Raw genomic sequence first — 6,704 nt, 5'->3', positions numbered from 1 at the left:
TTTCAAGAGGCCAAAGTATTTTTTGTTCCTGGTCCATTATATATATATGAAACAATTTAAACATTCCCCATTGTAACAATATAAATATTTTTATCACCACTATTTTAATACATATCTTTCTTTCTTTCTTTTTTTTTTTTTTTTTTTTTTTTTTTTTTTTTTTTTTTTGGCACCCATTCTTCTCTTGTTCTTTCAGTCTCTAAGTGTTTCTTGTGAGAAAAGAAGCAGAGTTCATTTANTCCATTATATATATATGAAACAATTTAAACATTCCCCATTGTAACAATATAAATATTTTTATCACCACTATTTTAATACATATCTTTCTTTCTTTTTTTTTTTTTTTTTTTTTTTTTTTTTTTTTTTTTTTTTTTTTTTACAATTTCATTTTATCCTGTCCCAGCCTTTCTGTGTTTCTTGTGAGAAAAGAAGCAGAGTTCATTTAAAACACTCTTGTTTATGATGATGAAACCACAAGTCTTTTGAGATGTTAACTCACTCAGAGGAAGATAATTTGAACTTCAGAGTATTTTGTATTCGGAGAGAAAGCACACGGAGGAGAACGGGCTCTTTTTGATGCATTGTATTACAGGAAGGGAAAGATCAAGGAAGAGTTGGTCTTAAAAATGTCAAAATATGAGAATTTGATGGGAAGAAAGAAGGAAAACAGAGCAGTTGGAAATGCAAAGATAAAAGAGCTGGATCCAGACATGTCTATGTAATTCCCCAGAAATGGAAATTGTACTAGCAATTTGGAAAGAGATATGGAGAAGCAATATGCACTAACTGTTGAGTGTTTCTTTAGCAGTAAAGGGTTTTAGAACACATGGCGAAATGGGCTCATGACTCATCTACATATGGGCTTGTCCTTGGTGACTGATGAAGGGAGAAGCCAAGTTTCATAAGGAATTAAACATGGAAGAGGAAGCTAAACCCTTTTTCTAGGAAGGAAAAATAAAAAAAAAACCCTCTGGGAGGCTTCTGGGTCATCCACAGAGTGTTAACTAACTCAACCAATTAAAGTCACGTTGAGATAGATCACACATGCAGGGCCTTCCCATGTTCCAAAGCATGTTATCCAGGTATCACTTCCCCTGTTTTCCTGATGACCCAGGAGTTGACTTGTCAGAAACTGTTCAAATAGCTGGTAGTTGAGCCCAGGTGCAAATTGAATTCTTTCCACCACATGAGCGATGCTCAGAAGCTGGCTGCTTATCAACATCATTTGGAAAGCTTTGTAAGAATACAGATTCTTGGGCCTCAGCCCAGGAAATTCTGATTCAGGAGTCTAGAGAATGCTCAAAGAATCTTTTCCCTTTTTCCTTTTAAGTTCTATCATTGACTCTGATATAGTTGATTTGGGAAAACACTGCATACAGAGATGATGTGAGAATGGGCAAAGAGAATGGGCCCAGAGGAGAAGATAGAATATGGTGTGTCAGTGCTTTGTGAACAGCCTATAAAACTACACGTGGTCTTATAGAATCCAACCAGATCTGAAAAAATGAGCTTGGCCTTTCCTCAAACCTTCCTCCTATAGACCTAGGCCTCCCTAGTCAGTCAGCTTCTCCTTCGGACTTCCCGTGTCTTTGCAAGTGTGCTTCGGAAGGTGCACATTGTTGTCACAGTCTCTTCTCCCACAATACATTGCAATTGGATACTCAGTCCTTCCTCAGTGCTGGAAAAGCAAGAGGCATTTGTAATCAAAGATACTCTCAAGGAATCTTAACCTTGACCTCATTCTAAAACAAGAGTGTTTAAAAGATCTGGTAAAAAAAAAAATTACCCTTCCTGTAATACAATCCTACATATCCAATTATTATTATTATTTTAAAATAATGCATTTGGGCTGGAGAGATTGCTCAGTGGTTAGGATCACTGTCTGCTTTCTGAAGGACCTGGGTTCAGTTCCACCATGGCAGTTCACAACTGTCTGTGACTCCAGTTCCAAGGGGTCTGACACTCTTACACTGATGCACATAAAATAAATTAATTATTTGAAAAAAATTATTTATTTTTATGTTATGTACATGGGTGTTTTGCCTTCATGGATGCCTATGTGAGTGTGTCAGATCTTCGAGTTACAGACAGTGGGGAGCTGCCATGTGGGTGCTGGGAAGTGAACCTGGGTCCTCTGGAAGAGCAGTCAGTGCTCATAATCACTGAGTCATTTCTACAGCCTATCTGATTATTCTTTATTTTATTCAAATGTTTTTTTTTTCTTCCTTTGCACTAAGGGTGAGAAAGCTGAAAATCTCCCTACACTGCATCCTTAAAGTCTCCCGGAAAGCCAAAGTAACAGTGCACTATTAGCTTCTCACAAGAAGTATCTCAATGTTTCCAGTGAGGCAAACACCGAGCATGACAGGACACCGAACTTACTTCTTTAGGCTCTGGGAAAATCAGCCTTTTATTTTACAAGTCATTTCTATCCTTTCATATTAGTTTCCATATATTTTAAAATATTACCCTATTTTTCCTAGGCTATTAAAACATTAGAATTAGAAATCCAAAAGGAAAACCATATTTCTGGTGGACAATATCATGTTTAACCTTTAAACTGTGAACCTTTTGGATATTAAGTAAAAAAGCTGCCAGGGATCTCACTTAGGGTCCCTTAAATAAACAGGTCTAAGTAGGAAAACACCTTCAGTAAACTATAAAAAAGGCATTAGTTCAAAAATATAAATAAAGTTTATGTATTCTGTATTTGACAATTTTCCAACGTCTAGAAAGGGGCTAGATTTTTAGCAATGATCAAAGAAACACCTTCATGTTCATAAAACAGAGATTGTACCAGGGTGACAGAACTTAAAACCCAGTTTTATGAACAGAAGTCTGTTTCATTCATCACTTGTTATAAAACCATTATCTTTAAGACATACATCTCAGATATCCGGTAAATGTCACAATGCACCATGCTGTGAACCAAGAACATCCCGGTTGTATTAGTTTAAGCTTTCACTCAGGTCGTAGGAGTCTAATTCCCTAAGGTTCCCTTAGGTTGTATGGGCCCTGGCATTACTTCTGGGCATCTACATTCTTCATCATGTGTGGGCATAGTTGCACAGTCCTAAACCAGGTTCAATTAAGTGTTCAATTAAGAACACTTAATTGGTGATAAGGTCTTGTTACAGCCTCCTCAGACTCCCAGTGGGTGTCAGGTCAGTTCAGTCCACTGCTCTAGCTGGACCAGCCAGCTCCATTTCCTCTGTTCTATATTTTCTTTAAAAAACAATAGGGTATACCATGGCTGAACAGACCTAACCGTTGGCAGAGAGAGAAGATGCCAAAGCTTGGAGCACTATGCTCTTTCCATCGGTTTTATAGTGATGGGTCATACGCTGTTGTCCCATTTCTCCTGGTGAATGGGGAGCCAAGGAGCACAGGGTGTGTTCTCTGATTCCACAACCATCATAACAATGGAAGTTCTCCTAAAGGGCTGTGATCCAGAACCACAATGCTTAGCTCTCCAGGGAGTTTCAGCTAAAATGTAGAAACCAGAGCAGGCTGAGAACAGTGGGAGCTTCTTTGTGGTTGTGTGATTGTCACCCAAAGGAGAGCAAGAATAACTCTGTTCTTTTGATGGCAGCACATGTTTCTGTCTTCCAGGGAGGTAGTGAATAATAGATGACTCTTGTCCTTACACAGATCTCACAGGAAGGAAATGCATGAAAATTAGACAAATGATCAAGTTGGGTGATATGAAAACCTGGCAAGAGCTAGGAAGGGCTTCAGGCGGAAGAAGTGTAGAGTTCAGTGCCGGTCCTAGGTGTTTGCTCAAGGGTTAATGAGACAGCATGGATGGGCATGAGCAGGACAGCAGAGAAACCTTGGCAGCCATCCAGATGTGCAGTGATCCTGACCTGGACTAGGGGCACTTTGAAGTCAAATATGTGAACTGCCACTGGCAACCAAGGTTTGGGTGAACACCAGTATGGTTCCCATGGGGATGGGATAAAACAAGCCAGAGGACAGCTGACGAGACTCACAGCTCTGATTCAGCTCAGCCTGTGCTAGACATATGGGCACTCAAAGATGAGAGTAGATGTACTTCTCTGTGCACTTAATGCTGGTTTGCTCAAGAGTAGAGGGAGCCTGAGACAACAAGGGAAACACTGAACACAGGGCAAAAGTGACTGGCTATCATTTTGTTTGAGGTCCATCCTCAAATTCCTTGCTATATCTGGGCAACTTAATGTCCATATTAAATACCTAGACTGGAAATACAATTCTTGCTTTGAAAGTTGTCTTCATAGTGACAAGATTCTTTCCCTTGGATTGGTGTCATGGAATTGATGTGTCAATAACTGCCATAAAAAAGTTAAAACTTGGGGGCTGGTGAGATGGCTCAGTGGGTAAGAGCACCCGACTGCTCTTCTGAAGGTCCGGAGTTCAAATCCCAGCAACCACATGGTGGCTCACAACCATCCCTAACAAGATCTGATGCCCTCTTCTGGAGTGCCTGAAGACAGCTACAGTGTACTTACCTATAATAAATAAATAGATAAATAAAATCTTTTTTAAAAAAAGCTAAAACTTGAGTACCACGTAGAGGAGCTGTCTGTCTTTGAAATAAACATGAATCCCCATTTAAAAGCACTTAAGTGTCCCTCTCTTCCCCATTCTTCCTTTTAACTCCTGTCCTTACATTTATCTCCTTTCCTCTCTCTCTCCTTCCTTCCTTCCTTCCTTCCTTCCTTCCTTCCTTCCTTCCTTCCTTCCTTCCTTCCTTCCTTCCCAAGAAGACTGGAAACATAACAGAGGCCCAGGCTAGGTTTTCTAGAGTAGTAAGAAAAAAATCCATCAGCAAATCTTGAAGGAAAATCCACTCTTCACTGTCTAAAAACAGCAAATTACTCTGGTTGGCAATGTAGCTGCTGTATGAATCTTCGTGATTGATTTTGAGCAAGGTTTCAGTCTATTACAACATGCCTTCATGACAGTGAATCAAATGTGATTCATTCCCTAGGATCATTGTGTGGTCCAACCACTTCCCTCTAATACGAAGAAAACGAAGGAATATGGCCTCCACTCAGGTGCTCAAGATCCTGCAGTCCCCTTGCTGCTTAGGGTGATATGGTGATCAGAGTCACCAGGAATCTTACTGCACCTGGCAGACACATGGGAGATCATCTGAAGTCAGTGTCTGGGGACACAGAGCCCCCACATGCTGCCCACTTCAAAGCTTGTCCATCTTATTTTGTTTCTCTTGCTATATAGACAAGCAATATGGGGTACAGAAACAAACATTACAGTCAAGATTACCCTGCCCTGTTGGAAATATTTTCCCCATCCAGGAGTTCTTTCAGTGTCAGGGAAAACCGGCCTGATGCTCCTCTCCAAGGTTTCTCTTGCATTTTAGACGTAAGTATGAAGGGATTTCTCTGATAATTGTTTTCTTCCTTGTCTGATTCTTTCAGTGACACTATGTTTCTCTAGAGAGTGTACCCCAAGTGCTTGATGTCTATGATGCTCTTTGCAGACCCTGATAGACAAGTGGTTAGTTTATATAAAGCACTAAATAATTATATAAAGTGTATTGCTCTGACATAGGTATCCATGACAAGAACATAGTTTACTTTTTTTCATTGTTTTTCTTTTAAAAAGGAATGAGAAATCAGATTCTGGATGACCCAACTTTTTAATCCAGGAAACAAAGGAGCGGAGAAGACTTCAATTTAGGGACCAACAAGATGGTTTGCTAGGTAAAGGTGCTTGCTGCATATACCTGTCAACATGAGACCCAGAACTCACCTAGAGATGGAAGTCTGTCCTCTGATCTCCACATGTGCACTATGGTGGACATGCCCACGACACACGCAGCATTCTCTCACACACAATAGTAATGAATAAGTGAAATTTGAAATATTTAAACTTTGACCTTTGCTTGCCAAATGTCAAGTGACAATCCAGTTCAGGTTTACCTGTAGAAGGGAAATCAGGTCTGAGATTTACTCCCCCACCTTTATTCTTACGCTCTCTCTTTTGTGCAAACACCAAAACACTGAACTTATTTGTAATTTCCTAATTTAAAACATAGACAAGTGCTAACCTAGAACCAGAAAGGCCACTGCCACACATCCTCTCAGGTGTGGGTTCTAGCTTCAAAATCCCTGAGTCCGTGTCTGATTTGGAATAGCTGCAGAAGGCTGAAAGCTAGAAAACAGCCACTCGAGGGCAGAGGAGAAAAGTCTCAGGGGAGGATGGGCAGCAGGAAAGAGGTGGCATGAGGGGAGACAGGGGAACTGAGGGAAAGTGGGGGATTGTGTGTGGGATTGTGTGTGGAGGGCAAAAGTGAGGTACGGTACAGGGAGGGATAACTAACACTAAAGAAACATACTGTTTTATAAGCTCTTCAAATATATATATATATAAAATAAAAGAATGTGGCCTAGAGGCTAAGAGTGCTTGCTACTGTCCCTGAGGACTTGAATCTGGGTACCAGTACCCACATCAAGTCACTTACAATCTCCTGTAACTTCAGCTCCACAGGTTTCCAATGCTTTCTTTTGACCTCTGTGGGCAGCCATGTCTATGTGGCATATACATACACAAAACAAACAAACAAGCAAAAATTAAATAGTTTTAAAAATACACATTGCGGGGCTGGTGAGATGGCTCAGTGGGTAAGAGCACCCGACTGCTCTTCCGAAGGTCTGGAGTTCAAATCCCAGCAACCACATGGTGGCTCATAACCATCC

Source organism: Mus pahari, chromosome 3 (genome assembly GCF_900095145.1).
Source record: "Mus pahari chromosome 3, PAHARI_EIJ_v1.1, whole genome shotgun sequence".
NCBI lineage: Eukaryota > Metazoa > Chordata > Mammalia > Rodentia > Muridae > Mus > Mus pahari.
The sequence above is the reverse complement of the archived record's forward strand: the minus strand, read 5'-3'. Positions refer to the sequence as shown.